The sequence below is a fragment of the Eurosta solidaginis genome, chromosome 4 (genome assembly GCF_040869045.1).
Source record: "Eurosta solidaginis isolate ZX-2024a chromosome 4, ASM4086904v1, whole genome shotgun sequence".
In the NCBI taxonomy this organism is placed as follows: domain Eukaryota; kingdom Metazoa; phylum Arthropoda; class Insecta; order Diptera; family Tephritidae; genus Eurosta; species Eurosta solidaginis.
In genome coordinates this window covers 72,736,519-72,753,117 of record NC_090322.1, presented here as the reverse complement: position 1 = coordinate 72,753,117, position 16,599 = coordinate 72,736,519, and the positions used below count along the sequence as shown (strand labels likewise).

Here is a 16,599-nt window from a genome sequence, read left to right as displayed (position 1 = left end):
TTGTGTTTCTATCCATATCTTCTTGAACCGATGGCGGTGCGTATGTTGAATCATCGGGATCTTGGTATGGTGGCATTGATGACATAGACGTTGCTCCTTGCTCTTCAGTTTCCATCATAAATACATCCATTGTTAGTCTTCTCTGATTATGGTGATCGTGCATGAACTCTTTGAGGCGTTCGGGAACCCAGCCGCATGCACATGGAACTGCCTTCAAATCGCATTTACATGTTCCAATGTAAAAAATTGTTCCAGAAATTTTACATACTCTGTAAATTGTTGGGTGTTGTTTCTTCTCTTGATTTGCTCTTGTTACTTGTCAAGCAATTTATTCACTTTATTAAATAAACTTTTTTTCAGCATTATTTCCATACCAAGTTTTTCCCAAATTCCAATCAACTTATCTTGTATTTGAATAGTGAATGATTTATGGGAAAACTTTTTTTGTTCTGTTTTAGCACGTTCGCTTAAGTAAAAATAATATCTCAAGATATCCAGATGGGTTGGTAAATTAAGATCAGTTAAATCAGTAGACACACCAAAAACAGTAACATCATGCTTGTGTATATGACTCATTGGGTTTTCGATAGTTGTTGATGTAGTTGCTTCATCTTGCGGTGTAGAGGATGGTGGATTAATTGTAAACTTTTTGATTTGGAATGGTCACTTCACTTATTATTTTTTTGAAATATTTTTTTATCTGAAATTAGCACTTCACACTTTGAGTTCTTCACAACTACTTAATGCATTCACAAAAACTGTTGCGTTATATATGGTCTACGAGACGAGGTAATTAGAATGAAATGGTAATTTCAATTCTACCTGCTGTGTCTTGTGGTGGCTTAAAAAAAACAACACAAGCAATTTTACGACCTGCAATTGTGTCACAGTGATACCTTCATTTTTTAAAACGGTTGAATAAAAAACCCACACAACTATGTTTACGACATGCAAATGCATCATTGGTTTTAAAAGGGTTGTAAAATCCCTAATTTCTAATAATTTTTTTTAATTTATTTTCTATTACTAAGTTAAATTCATTTTTTCATTTACATATGTTCTGACTAAATAAATTTCTAAAGAGAAAAATAAACTCCAAAAAGAGAAAACATAGGAATTTCGCTGATTTTTTCATGTAAAGTGCAAAACCGGCGATTTTTTGAAATGTTTGTATGGTGAACCCCCAGGGGGGTTCCAGGGGGTGTGCCACTGGCATCGGTGGGTCGGGCCTACAAAGTTAGTGGGGTTCGGTCATACATTTGGACTCGATTGGAGCACTCTAAATGGGTCAAAGTGGGATTTTTCAAAACTTGCCCCAACCCAAAAGTTCGACGAATTGGGGGACATCAGAATTCGTTTTAGAGGTATGGTTCCTTCGGCAAAGTTTCTTATTTTGATCCCTAGAATACGATTTGCACAGAGCAATGAGCGATTTTTAAATCGACCCTCCCTAATGTACATATATAGCTGGTACCAAGCATGAGATACAACTGTACTAGAACAGATTTTTGCGAAACGACTAGATCTTAGGAGAAATGGGTGAACGAGAAACCCGAGAGTATAAAAGCAGCGCAAGCTGAAGAATCAGTAATCAGCTTAATTTGAGCACGCTATTAGTTGCGAAGTGAATTATATTTGTGAAGTATAATTGTATAACACCAAAGTAGTCTAATAAAGAAAATTTTTATTTATTCGACAGTTCAGCGATTCGAACGTTAGCAGAAGGTTTCAAATAAGTGGAATTTCCCAAAATTCGTTACAGTATATTTATCAATGAAAATTAATTAATGAAATGAATTTATGAGAGAAAAACAATTTTTTTTATATATCTATTCCTCCATTGCCATACCTACCTGTCAAATAATTTCTGACAGGGAGAACGGCTGTCGCGAATGGCCAGAGAATTGAAGAAGTGTTTGTTTTTTGCTCGCGGTTAATAAATTGAAGTGCCATGAACTGCCCATTCGAGTTTCAAACCACATTTTCTTTTAAATATGTCTACAGAAACTGAGACTACAAATTAATATTGATTTTTAAAATCTAGTTAATAGAGAGCATCCAGTTTAGCAAATATTTTAAAATATGTAAGTACCTGCCGTCTACAAAAATATGTGAAAAAGACTATTGAGCAAATTTTTTAAGTAATCGAACAGCGATTCAACAGGCTGTTTACTATTGTGAACTTTTTTTAAACATTCGCCTTTTGTATGAATTCACAATGATTTTCGATTTTAAAAATTTTATTTTAACAAGATTTTTGTTTTCACGATAACACAAACCTAACAAGGTAGAATTGACAACTGAGATATTTTGCTTTTGCCGAAATTCTTATACATTGTGAATTCATACAAGTGGCGAATATTTGATAAAAACGTTCACAATAGTAAACAGCCTCCATTACCTGTTTAATCGCTCTTCGATTACTTAAATCATTTGCTTAATAGTCTTTTTCAAACATTTTTATAAACGACTGGTACATTGCATTATTTACATATTTTAAAATGTTCGCTTAACTGGCTGCTCACATTTAATCTGTTAACTAGATTTTAGAAATGAATAATAATATGTAGTCTGATTTTCTATAGACACATTTAAAAGTAAAGCTGATTTTAAACACAAATGGGCAATTCATGGCACTTCAATTTAATAACCGCGAGCAAAAAACAAGCCTTTCTTCCATTCTCTGGCCATTCGCGGCAGCCGTTCTCCCTGTCAGCAATTATTTGACAGGTAGGTATGGCAATGGAGGAATAGAAACATTTCTCACTTGTATGAATTCACAATGTTCTTATATAAAAAATTTCAAACAAGCGCATTAACCCTTTGTGGATTTTATATATGAGTGTTTATTTAATTAATGAAATAAGTTAATTGTTACATTTTAAAGTTAATGCGTAAAAGTATATCAATTGAAAGATAAAAAAGTAATAAAGAAGAAAATAAAGAATGTTCTGGCAACACAGTTGCCAGATGTATATATAAATAACTTATTGTCGTGGCGCTGCCATCTCGTTTCATACATAACAGTGGACTAATGATATAATTTGGATGGTACGAAAATTATTTGTTATGGCCTTAAAAGGAATAAAAATATATTTTTTTGGAGGGGAAATTGTTTGAAAGTTTTATGGACTTTTGCATCCTTCAAACCGAGAGTACGATTTTTCGGCATCCGCCAGTGGTTTTCTTAGTATAACTGGATTTCACAGGCACGATGATCTTCAGTATGGTTGTCCTAAGAGGCGTGTAAAATAAGCAGACCCAAAAGCTCCAGAGGCCAGACAAAATTATTTCCGCTGTATTCTGACTAGTTCCAGAAGGTTTTAAGCCTTCCATGTTTTCCAGTTATAACCCAAAAATCTGTGTGCGTACAATCCACTACAATAGTGGACAGAACATCAGCACACTTATGAAATAGCAAAAGTAACAGAAATTGCATACCGTGTCTAGCACTAACGCCCTGAAAGGTCAGGGTCCAGCAACCCGCCGAAGGTCATCGATACTTTTACTTTATTGAGCCCGATGCATGCGCGAACTTATTTAGCTGCCAATTCATTCTGCACTCTAGAAGGGATATATATTAGTTATTAATTTTGATTTGCAAGAACTACTGTAGACACAACAGAACTGTCAATTTCATTATTACTTTGTTTGATATATTTTCGATAGCACACATATGTACATACATATGTCTAACGTATTACGGTTTCTTGCTAATTATGCATGGCCCCCAGTAAAGTAGATTTATAAAGCTCTTCTAATCGGAATCTTGTTTCTAAATGACATTTAAAAAATTTGTTTGGGTTTTTAAGTTTATTTGTTTTTTTTTTCGGCTGCCAAGCGGTGTGAGTGCGGTAGCGTGCTCGGGCTACTATACCGAAGATCCTGTGTTCACGCCCCGGGCAAAGCGACATCAAAATTTTAGAAATAAGGTTTTTCAATTAGAAGAAAATTCTTATAAGCGGGTCGCCCTCGGCAGTGTTTGGCAAGCACTCCGAATGTAGTTCTGCGATGAAAGGCTCTCAGTAAAAACTTATCTGCCTTGCAGATGCCGTTCGGAGTCGGCATAAAACAAGTAGGTCCCGTCCCGCCTATTTGTAGGGAAAATTAAAAAGGAGCACGACGCAAATTGGAAGAGACGCTAGGCCTAAAATCTCTTCGGAGGTTTCCGCGCCTTAAATTTTTGTTTAATTAATTTAAAGAGGAATATGGTGCACTTTATATAATATGAAAACTGAATTATACTTCCTATACAACCCTACAGTCAAACCAACTAGTTGTATACTAGAAGAATACTAGTTTGCCAAAAATTCCAACTAGTATGAGTTCTGTCTTTTTTCCTATTAGCAACTGGTATTTTTAACACGGCGTTGTCCTACGAAATATCAATTGCCAGTCTCTGCATCAGCATCATACCAATTGACAAACTAGTCATTATATACACCAACATCATACCAGTTGACATACTAGTCATTATATACACCAACATCATACGAGATGACATACTAGTCCGCATACCCATCAGGGTCATACCAATTGACACACTAGTCAGCCTTTGCGCCAGCATTATACCAGATGACATACTAGTTATTATAACACCAATATCATACCAATTGACATACTAGTCATTGTATTCAACATAAACATACCAGTTGCCATACTACTCAGTCTATGCATCATTGTAATACCAGTTGACATACTAGTCGATATTTGCATCAGCATCCTACTAGTTAATACACTAGTCCTAGATGGGTTGAAAAATTACTTGAAAATTGATAAATTAGCTCAAATTCATTTTATTCATTATATTTCATATATATAAAAAGTATGTATATTAGACTGGGTCGATTTATCAACCGATATCGCGCCATTGATTTTTACAACAGTTTTTTGAAAAAAAAAAAATATTTTTTGGGTTTTGGGGAGTGTTTTGGTCGAAAAATTTACCCTTTCGCCATTATTTTTTTTTCGCAGGCTCGAAAATTATTTCTTTGGGTATGCGTAGTGGAGCTTTTTTTTCTTAAGTCCAAATCCTATTGAAAAATCGATGGCGCGATATTGGTTAACTTTCGTCCATACAAATTGACCCAAGTAAATATACATACATATATCACTTTAAAATTTACCAATTCAATACATTATACTTCGGAATAAATTTTGATAAAAATACGTACATATATATAAAACCTAAAAAATAACGGAATAACACATGCCGATTTTGTGATCGATCAGCGGAGCCGGCGGACCATCTCCTGTGACGCAATCTCAAGACACAGGGCTAAGTTTACGGGCTCATCATGGCCAGAACATTCCCATATTAAATCCCTCAAGCCAAGAGAACGGCTAGGGTTCATCAAGGAAGTCGGCTTGAATGATGTGCTGTGAAGGAGGTGAGGGCACAATAGACCAATGGTCGCAGTGCAATCTTCAATAAATTATCTATCTATCTAACGGAGAAGGACGAACCAGTCGTGGTTGACTACGTCAAAACAGGCCAAGCTGCACTAGCACCGTCCTATGATTAGTGTTAATGGAGTTCAGAACGGTGGTAGTGATATGCACTTTACGGAAGTCATGCTGATGGCTGGATAACCGAAAAATTTCATTTAGTTGAGGGAATCGTAACAGCTTCAAATGTTTTCGTTACTGACCAAAGGCATAATATCGTTATGTACTGGCTGGGTTTCCGGTCTTTGGTAGTGGTTTTATCCTTGCCATTCTCCGTTATTCTGGAATGGTAAAGGCTTTTAACGCCAAGTAGAAAAAATGTGCTAGGCTGCTGATGCCCTCATGGCGAAGGTGTTTTGGCATCGGCATAGGATATCCGTCTGGGACTATTGATATGGAAGGCTTAGCGTTTTCGATATCTTCTTTAACCTCTGTTGAGGTAACGGTGAGGGTCGACTTGTCATGCTTATGTTTATGTGCCCGTTGATTTGGACGATATCTAGCATTGTCAATTGAAGTATGGATTGCAAAGTGGCACTCGCGCATTTCCTCGACTCCGACAGACGAAATTCTAGTCGAATAAATTATTCAAATACTAACTACTATGAATAACACCGCAAAATCATAGTCAATGAACCATTCTAAAACTGTCTAGTATGATGAACGCCACAAAATTCTAGTCAAATAACTACTCATGCACTAACTAGTATGAATAACCCCACAAAATTCTAGTCAATGAACTAGAATGTTTGCTGACTACTTTGGCTTTTGACTGCAGGGATACATCTCTATTCCTGAGAACAGAATTGAGGTGTCACTACAAGCTTTGTTAAACCACACAGCAAAGAGAATTGTTGAATTGCAGAAGGATCCCTGCAGTCAAACCAACTAGATGTATACTAGATGAATACTAGTTTTCGAAAATCCCAACTAGTATGAGTTTTGTAATTTTTTCATATTAGCAACGGGTATTTTTAACATGGCGATGTCCTACGAAATATCAATTGCCAGTCACTGCATCATCATCATACCAATTGACAAACTAGTCATTATATACACCAACATCGTACCAGATGCCATACTAGTCAGCATACTCATCAGGGTCATACCAATTAACATACTAGTCAGCCTTTGCGCCAGCATTATACGAGATGGCATACTAGTTATTATATACATCAATATCATACCAACTGACATACTAGTTAGTGTATTCAACATCAATATACCAGTTGGCATACTACTCAGTCTGTGCATCATTGTAATACCAGTTGACATACTATTCGATATTTGCATCAGCATCCTACTAGTTAATACACTAGTCCTAGTTGGGTTGAAAAATTACTTGAAAATTGATAAATTAGCTCAAATTCATTTTATTTATTATATTTCATATATATAAAAAGTATGTATATTAGACTGGGTCGATTTATCAACCGATATCGCGCCATTGATTTTTACAACAATTTAAAAAAAAAAAAAAAATATTTTTTTGGTTTTGGGGAGTGTTTTGGTCAAAAAATTTACCCTTTCGCCATTATTTTTTTCGCAGGCTCGAAAATAATTTTTTTGGGTATGCGTAGTGGAACTTTTTTTCTTGAGCCCAAATCCTATCGAAAAATCGATGGCGCGATATTGGTTAACTTTCGTCCATACAAATCGACCCAAGTTAATATTCATACATATATCACTTTAAAATTTATCACTTCAATACATTATTCTTTGGAATAAATTTTGATAAAAATACGTACATATATATAAAACCTAAAAAGTAACGGAATAACACATGCCGAATTTTGTGATCGATCAGCGGAGCCGGCGGACCATATCCTGTGACGCAATCTCAAGACACCGGGCTAAGTTTATGGGCTCACCAATGGCCAGAACATTCCCACATTAAATCCCTCAAACCAAGAGAACGGCTAGGGTTAATCAAGGAAGTCGGCTTGGATGATGTGCTGTGAAGGAGGTGAGGGCACAATAGACCAATGGTCGCAGTGCAATCTTCAATAAATTATCTATCTATCTAACGGAGAAGGACGAACCAGTCGTGGTTGACTACGTCAAAACAGGCCAAGCTGCACTAGCACCGTCCTATGATTAGTGTTAATGGAGTTCAGAATGGTGGTAGTGATATGTACTTTACGGAAGTCATGCTGATGGCTGGATAACCGAAGAATTTCATTTAATTGAGGGAATCGTAACGGCTTCAAATGTTTTCGTTACTGACCAAAGGCATAATATCGTTAGGTACTGGCTGGGTTTCCGGTCTTTTGTAGTGGTTTTATCCTTGCCATTCTCCGTTATTCTGGAATGGCAAGGGCTTTTAACGCCAAGTAGAAAACATGTGCTAGGCTGCTGATGCCCTCATGGCCAAGGTGTTTTGGCATCGGTATAGGTTATCCGTCTGGGACTATTGATATGGAAGGCTTGGCGTTTTCGATATCTTCTTTAACCTCTGTTGAGGTAACGGTGAAGGTCGACTTGTCATGCTTGTGTTTATGTGCCCGTTGATTTGGAAGATATCTAGCATTGTCAATTGAAGTATTGCAAACTGGCACTCGCGAATTTCCTCGACTCCGACAGACGAAATTCTAGTCGAATAAATTATTCAAATACTAACTACTATGAATAACACCGCAAAATCATAGTCAATGAACCATTCTAAAACTGACTAGTATGATGAACGCCACAAAATTCTAGTCAAATAACTACTCATACACTAACTAGTATGAATAACCCCACAAAATTCTAGTCAATGAACTAGAATGTTTGTTGACTACTTTGGCTTTTGACTGCAGGGAAGTTAAGCAGTTCGTATTATCCTATGTGCTGATATCGTATGTGATGATGTCGCCATGGTAAGTGCAAGCACGATTAGTTGTTGTGCCGTTGTGATGGCAAACCCACGCCGGTGACGTTGCTATGCTGTGATCATGTGTATTCGGTTCTATGTTCTATGGCAAACCACACTCGAAATCACTGCCGAGGTCCGAATTCTAGTTGAGAAAACGTGTTTCTAAATTTTTGATGTTGCTATGCTCGGGACTTGAAGCCAGGACTTTCGATGTGGTAGGCGGAAGAAGTTACTCTATATAGTAGGAACTCAAAATTTGGAAACTGAATCTCACACGTGTCCCGTAAAAACAATTTATTTTTAACTAAAATTAGTTTTCGAAAAAACTTATTTAAATTCTATTGTTATTCTAACTAACCTGGACACAAGTACTACCAACGGTAATATTTATTATTATTATTTTGTTTTAATATTAATAGATTCGATAAAGTTTCACTTGACTGACTGTGTCTCGTACAAACGGACGCTTTTTTGCGATTTTTCACACACATAGTCAAATATTTTAAGAGTAGGTTTCTATTTTTATTAAGATATGTACCACACAATGCTAATACACCTAATACTTTGTGTGAAAATGTTATAGGTTTTCTTAAGTCAAAAAAATTTCTAAAAATTAAAAAAATGTGTTCGATTTGTCCCATGCCAACCGTGGAATGCTCCAGTAGCAATTATTGTGAAGATCGGGTGGAACTTTATCACCTTCGTTGGGTGCTTTTAAGCTGCCGAAGTTTAAGATGAAGTTAACGACTTCCCTCTAGAATCTAAGCTCTCTCTGAAGATTGGTTACCAAAAGGCCTACTCTGTATTGCGATGCGAAAGGCAGTGCGATGCGAAAATAAATTGCGATGCGAAAGGTAATTGGAATCCTGTAGCGCTATCGCATCGCTAACAATGTCGCTTTTTTATTTTTCGCTAATTTTTTGCTTGAGTATGCATCACTGACCAAACTCAAAGAAAGAGAACAAAAGAAACAAGGCGAGTACAATTTCGGCAAACGATTAATTTTTGTTGAACAAATTAAAAAAAGGATTCTGTAGCATTATGGAACGATTTAAATGAAGAAAGGATTGATTTAAATGAAGAAATCCTCCCAGTTCAGAAATTGAACTGGAAGAAGTGAACGTGATAAATACAGAAAACGTGGAAAATCATAGAATGGGAAATATTGCTAGTTGTATCAGAGAACAAATAAAAAATGACATGATTTCCAATAGAAATGCTTTATAAAAAAGTGGTTTCGATTTAATTGTTATTTATTTATGTATTTTAAGTCCACTAGGATTACAAATTGTTGCTTTTGTGTTTGTTTTGTTTTTTGAGTTGTCCTATATATTTTTAAATGAATATAAAGATATCAATTTATAAAATCATCAATTAATACTTACATATTTGAACAATGCGAATGCCTATTACTTGTAGCAAGAAAAATGCGAAAATGAATGCTGTTTGACATTCGCTTTCGCTTTACAGAGTGACGGCAATGCGAAAAGGGAGAAAAATTGCGAATGGGCAAAATGTGAATGCGAAAGTCAAAATATACATGCGAATGTCAAGATACAGAGTACCGATTTTGCGATTTCGCGTATTTTTTCTTTCGCATCGCAATACAGAGTAGGCCCCCAGGTCGCCCTTTTCGTTTTGACAAAAATTTTACCCGGGCTTGAAACCTTCCGTCTTTCGCCGAATTAGTAACATTTTAAATTTTTCCTATACTCTGTACCGAACTTTTCGATCGGGTGACAGTGATGTAGCTTTATGGGTCTTTTAACGTTTAAACTTTGAGCTGGATATGAAAACATTTCGGGAAACAGCGAAGTCGATCGTCCTAATCAATATCTGAAATTGCTGGGTAAATGTTTTTTATGAGCAGTTTATGTATTTAGGAAAAGGCCGCTGAGAAATATCGATACGCAAATACAATAGATTAAATGTACACATATGATTTGTTAATTGTTAAGAGAAGATAGAACCGTTTTTAAACGGTTTCATTTAGCTTGACAGGCTGGCTGGTTGGTTGGTTGGCTGGTTGGCACGAATTTTGTAATTGAAATTTAAGTAACTTCCCGTTAAGCTACGAGCTTATATAGTTCAAAACCCGATGACAATGCAATAATAAGAAAAAAACTCCGATAGGTGGCGCATGGATCGAAATATTTCAAAAAATCGTATTTTTGGTCCGATTTTTTTTCACATTTGGAACACATAATACATACATGAATAGAAAGCGACCTATGATGTCGGATTTGGCTCGTATTTGGAACAAATATTACATACAGTCCGGTAGAAGTGACATCAAAATATTTTGGAGTTCGAGGAGGGACAAGCATACGTAGCGCAGAGTCGAGTAAAATCTTTGGAAGGATTATGTATTGAGGACTTAGCTTGTAACAAATTGTCAGGAAAGAGTCCTTGTAATAATGAGTCACTAAATGAACTAAATAGAATGAGTAATAATAGGCAATTAAATAAAGACTAAAAACTTGAAAAAAATAATTAAAAACAATTTTAAAGTTAAACGGTTTTATTGAAAACAATACTTACAGGAAGTAATAATAACACTAAAAGCTAGAAAATAATTAGGTAGGTCCTAGGTACTAGTCATCACACTCTTCATCAATCTAGGGCGTTGATCAGACAATTAAATAAAAGCGTTGGACGCGTCAAATTTCTATTGATATTCATAAGTAAGACCAACTGAACTTTAATTAGGTTATGCTACGCCTCACATTTTTAGCATCAGCATCCTACTAGATAATACACTAGTCCTAGTTTGGTTGAAAAATTACTTGAAAATTGATAAATTAGCTCAAATTCATTTTATTTATTATATTTCATATATATAAAAAGTATGTATATTAGACTGGGTCGATTTATCAACCGATATCCCGCTATTGATTTTTACAACAATTTAAAAAAAAAAAAAAATATTTTTTCGGTTTTGGGGAGTGTTTTGGTCAAAAAATTTACCCTTTCGCCATTATTTTTTTCGCAGGCTCGAAAATTATTTTTTTGGGTATGCGTAGTGGAACTTTTTTTCTTGAGCCCAAATCCTATCGAAAAATCGATGGCGCGATATTGGTTAACTTTCGTCCATACAAATCGACCCAAGTTAATATTCATACATATAGCACTTTAAAATTTATGACTTCAATACATTATTCTTTGGAATAAATTTTGATAAAAATACGTACATATATATAAAACCTAAAAAGTAACAGAATAACACATGCCGAATTTTGTGATCGATCAGCGGAGCCGGCGGACCATATCCTGTGACGCAATCTCAAGACACCGGGCTAAGTTTATGGGCTCACCATGGCCAGAACATTCCCACATTAAATCCCTCAAACCAAGAGAACGGCTAGGGTTAATCAAGGAAGTCGGCTTGGATGATGTGCTGTGAAGGAGGTGAGGGCACGATAGACCAATGGTCGCAGTGCAATCTTCAATAAATTATCTATCTATCTAACGGAGAAGGACGAACCAGTCGTGGTTGACTACGTCAAAACAGGCCAAGCTGTACTAGCACCGTCCTATGATTAGTGTTAATGGAGTTCAGAATGGTGGTAGTGATATGTACTTTACGGAAGTCATGCTGATGGCTGGATTACCGAAGAATGTCATTTAATTGAGGGAATCGTAACGGCTTCAAATGTTTTCGTTACTGACCAAAGGCATAATATCGTTAGGTACTGGCTGGGTTTCCGGTCTTTTGTAGTGGTTTTATCCTTGCCATTCTCCGTTATTCTGGAATGGCAAGGGCTTTTAACGCCAAGTAGAAAAAATGTGCTAGGCTGCTGATGCCCTCATGGCCAAGGTGTTTTGGCATCGGCATAGGTTATCCGTCTGGGACTGTTGATATGGAAGGCTTGGCGTTTTCGATATCTTCTTTAACCTCTGTTGAGGTAACGGTGATGGTCGACTTGTCATGCTTGTGTTTATGTGCCCGTTGATTTGGACGATATCTAGCATTGTCAATTGAAGTATTGCAAACTGGCACTCGCGAATTTCCTCGACTCCGACAGACGAAATTCTAGTCGAATAAATTATTCAAATACTAACTACTATGAATAACACCGCAAAATCATAGTCAATGAACCATTCTAAAACTGACTAGTATGATGAACGCCACAAAATTCTAGTCAAATAACTACTCATACACTAACTAGTATGAATAACCCCACAAAATTCTAGTCAATGAACTGGCTTTTTTTTTTTGGCTTTTGACTGCAGGGAAGTTAAGCAGTTCGTATTATCATATGTGCTGATATCGTATGTGATGATGTCGCCATGGTAAGTGCAAGCACGATTAGTTGTTGTGCCGTTGTGATGCCAAACCCACGCCGGTGACGTTGCTATGCTGTGATCATGTGCATTCGGTTCTATGTTCTATGGCAAACCACACTCGAAATCACTGCCGAGGTCCGAATTCTAGTTGAGAAAACGTGTTTCTAAATTTTTGATGTTGCTATGCTCGGGACTTGAAGCCAGGACTTTCGATGTGGTAGGCGGAAGAAGTTACTCTATATAGTAGGAACTCAAAATTTGGAAACTGAATCTCACACGTGTCCCGTAAAAACAATTTATTTTTAACTAAAATTAGTTTTCGAAAAAACTTATTTAAATTCTATTGTTATTCTAACTAACCTGGGCACAAGTACTGCCAATGGTAATATTTATTATTATTATTTTGTTTTAATATTAATAGATTCGATAAAGTTTCACTTGACTGACTGTGTCGTACAAACGGACGCTTTTTTGCGATTTTTCACACACATACTCAAATATTTTAAGAGTAGGTTTCTATTTTTATTAAGATATGTACCACACAATGCTAATAAACCTAATACTTTGTCTGAAAATGTTATAGGTATTGAGGATTAGCTTGTAACAAATTGTCAGGAAAGAGTCCTTGTAATAATGAGTCACTAAATGAACTAAATAGAATGAGAAATAATAGGCAATTAAATAAAGACTAAAAACTTGAAAAAAAATAATTAAAAACAATTTTTAAGTTAAACGGTTTTATTGAAAACAATACTTACAGGAAGTAATAATAACACTAAAAGCTAGAAAATAATTAGGTAGGTCCTAGGTACTAGTCATCACACTCTTCATCAATCTAGGGCGTTGATCAGACAATTAAATAAAAGCGTTGGACGCGTCAAATTTCTATTGATATTCATAAGTAAGACCAACTGAACTTTAATTAGGTTATGCTACGCCTCACATTTTTAGAAATTTCACGCGGCCAACGCTTTTATTTAATTGTCTGATCAACGCCCTAGATTGATGAAGAGTATGATGACTAGTACCTAGTACCTACCTAATTATTTTCTAGCTTTTAGTATTATTATTACTTCATGTAAGTATTGTTTTCAATAAAACCGTTTAACAAAATTTTTTTTTTTAATTATTATTTTTTTTTCATGGCAAAGAGCGAGTCCGAAACATCAATAATTCTCGAGTGAGAGTTATAACCTTCACATATACACAGAAAATGTTCGTTTAGTTGGAAATTGGTTCTGCTTTGTTTAAGAATTATAGGTCTATAATGCCTCGGCATGGAACATTAAAGTTTACTTCGTTCAAAAGAAATGGGCTTGAAATCGACCCATTTAATAGTTTAGCCATAAATATTACTCCTAGCATTTCTCTACGACTTGCAAGGGTAGGAATATTTATTAGTTTTAACCATTTAGTGTAAGAAGGAAGATTATACGAACAGTCCCATTGAAGATTTCTCAAGGCGAAAAGTAAAAACTGTTTTTGAATTGATTCTAGCCTATCCACATAAACTTGAAAACGTGGATTCAAAGTTATCGCACACAGATATCAATTCTACACTCAAACGAATTTTTTTTTTCAAAATGGCAATGATTTTTCTCCATAACAATTTCTTTTCAAAACAAAAACATTTCTTATATGCTTCGAAATTTTCTTCATTATTATAAAAGTTAATATAATAAATTGAGGAAAATTTCTTTACCTATTGCATATAACCCCTCCAATGTTTATCTTCTGAGAAAGTTTTTTTTTTAGTGTTTATTTCATATTTTGCACATTGTTTACGTGTGGCGAATAAAAATCTGGCTTTGAAGTACAATGACAAAGTCTATAGTACCAGCATTCCATGGAAAATCGTTAATTTTCGCCGATTTATTATTTACTATCAACTTGAGAAAAAACAAGTTAAAAAATTTCGTATAGAAAAATCAAATAATTCTCAAAAATTCCTTAGCAACCACTTTTTATTAAAATAAAAATAAATAAATGTCAGGACCTACTTGTTTTATGCCGACTCCGAACGGCATCTGCAAGGCAGATGTTGCTTTTCCCGGGGCGTGAACCCATCTTCGGTGTGGATGACGCTACCATCACACCTCGACGGCCGCTGAAAAAATACAAAATGTTCATATCTGTATATAGTGTGTATGTGAATATAAGACAAACTGGATTAAATTTCCAGAAGAGAATTAAGGCCTAGCTTTTCTTCCAATTAACATCGTGCTCCTTTTAATTTGTAGAAAAAGTTTTCTAAATGAAAAAACTTGTTTCTAAATTTTTGACGTTGCTTGCTGGGGCTTGAACCCAGGATTTCTGGAGGAGGTGGAGCACGCTACGATATATAAAAACAAAAAAAAAATTTAATTGTAAACACAATTTTTTTTTTCGAATAAACGTCTTTTAAATTTTGTTTTTTATTTTAACAAACCTTGATACAACTACTACCAAATGTATTTGAATTTTTTTTTTTTGTTTTAATTATTAATAGTTTCGCTGAAGTTTCAACTGACTGACTATCCTGTACAAACGGATGCTTTCTTGCAATTTTTCATATACAAATATTTCAAGAGCAGGTTTCTATTTTTATTTACACATGTACCATAAAATCCTAATGTACTTAAAACTTTGTCTGAAAAAGTTAAAGTTTTTCTTAAGTGGAGGGCTAAAAATGAAAAAAATGTGTACGATTTGTCCCGTACCAACCGTGAAATGCTCCAGTAGCAATTATTGTGAAGAGCGGGTTTAACATTATCAACATCGCTGGGTGCTTCAATTCTGTCTCCGTTTAAGAAGACGTAGGAGACATCCCTCTAGGATCTGAGCACTCCCTGAAGTAACCAGATCGACCTATTCGTTCTGGCAGAAATTTGACCCGGGTTGGAAACCGTCTGTCTTTCGCCGAAATTAATATTTAAAAATTTTCCTATACTCTGTGCCGTGTTCTTGGATCGGGTGACAGGCTTTAGCTTTATGGATCTTTAAATGTTTGAACTTTGAGGTGAAAATATTTCGGGAAATAGCGAAGTCGATAGTCCATTTATTATTATCTGAATTTTCTCTGTAAATATATTTTTCTGAACAATATACATTTTTTCGTCGCCAAATACATGGAAAGGAGCGGTAGAGACGAATTTTTATGAGTGTTCTGTATGTGTATTTTTCATTTTTATATAGAAAGTTGGCATCGTAATCAACTGATTTTGTGATTCTTGTCTAGGGCAATTCTATTTTGAAAAGAAAAGATGGTTATAAATAATATTCAACAATTTTTGAAGTCGATGTAAAGACTTTCAAAAGATTCGATCGGCCTTAGTAGGCATCACCAAGATAGACAAATACAGATTTAAGTCAACCTTACGAACATTGTAAAAGTTTACAAGTAGGATATGTAGCAGCACGCACACACACACACAACCACGCTCACCTGATCAAAATGCTTGTTCTTGTTCGTTTTTTTGTGGATGCTTTTTGGCCCTGTTGTACTTTTTAGGTCCAAAAAGTGTAGTAGCTACTAACGGAAAGTGCGTAAAAATTTTATTGTAAAATTACAAAGAAATACCCTTATTTACTTTCAAACAAGCACTTAATTACATCTCTCTTTAAAATCCATATGTTTTGGACAATTTTAGTTATCAAATTGTGATACTTTATTACCGCGACGATTGCTAAAACACGACCAAAACCGTCGGGGGAGGCATTAATAGACGCGTTTTCGCCACGGTTTCATTAATCCGAACACGTTTTCGCCTTTGGATTATTGAAACCAGGACAAAACGCATATTTTCATACCTCTTGCCACATTTTTGGAAATGTTTTGGCAGCCGATCAGGGTATAAAACTGTTTTTCGCGGAGAGCTATTGAACGGGTAGAAAAATTTACCACTCGTGTTTTTTTCTTCAGATACCCTATTCGAATACTTTTGTATAATTTTCTGTAGGACCCATATAGGTGCACTTTACATTTTCATACTAAATTCGTTAAAAAAAATACCATCACAGCAACCCATGTC

General features: G+C 35.4%; 1 protein-coding gene across 5 annotated transcripts in view; it reads left to right on the top strand.

Moving 5' to 3' along the window:
- Nucleotides 1–16,599, top strand: part of Atg9 (autophagy-related protein 9) — a 347,588-nt gene that overhangs the window by 248,115 nt on the left and 82,874 nt on the right. The gene's annotated exons all lie outside the window — the stretch shown is intronic.